Source organism: Sinocyclocheilus grahami, unplaced genomic scaffold, assembly GCF_001515645.1.
Source record: "Sinocyclocheilus grahami isolate Dianchi unplaced genomic scaffold, SAMN03320097.WGS_v1.1 scaffold1615.1, whole genome shotgun sequence".
NCBI lineage: Eukaryota > Metazoa > Chordata > Actinopteri > Cypriniformes > Cyprinidae > Sinocyclocheilus > Sinocyclocheilus grahami.
In genome coordinates, this window is record NW_015506794.1 from 174,584 (window position 1) to 175,046 (window position 463).

Below are 463 nucleotides of genomic sequence, written 5' to 3' on the forward strand. Positions count from 1 at the left end.
TGTCCTCCATGATTCATTCAGTCTTCATGTATTGGATTTCTGATTTCTAATCAGTAATTAACAACATTTCACTTCTGGTTTAATTAGATATGCACTGATGTTATTGAACATTAAGAACTGGCATCATCTGAATCAGCAGATTTTATTTTTAAGATATATGTCCAAAGATAATTAAGACAATAATTGATAAGATAAAAAATGCATAAAGTAGCTACTTCATGACATTAAGCCATTAAGCATTTCATGGTTACTTACTTTATTGAGGATATTTTTGTCATGCTCCTTAACACCCACTCGAAATCCCATCAGCCCATCAGCATCACGTAAATCCCTACATTACATACATATACAAAAATCCTTGGATACTTGGAATGATCATTATTTCTTAGTTAAAGGTTCTTAAACATGAGTGTAAAATGGCGCAGCAGATAAAGCACAATGTAGGCTACTTTCACTTTCATTT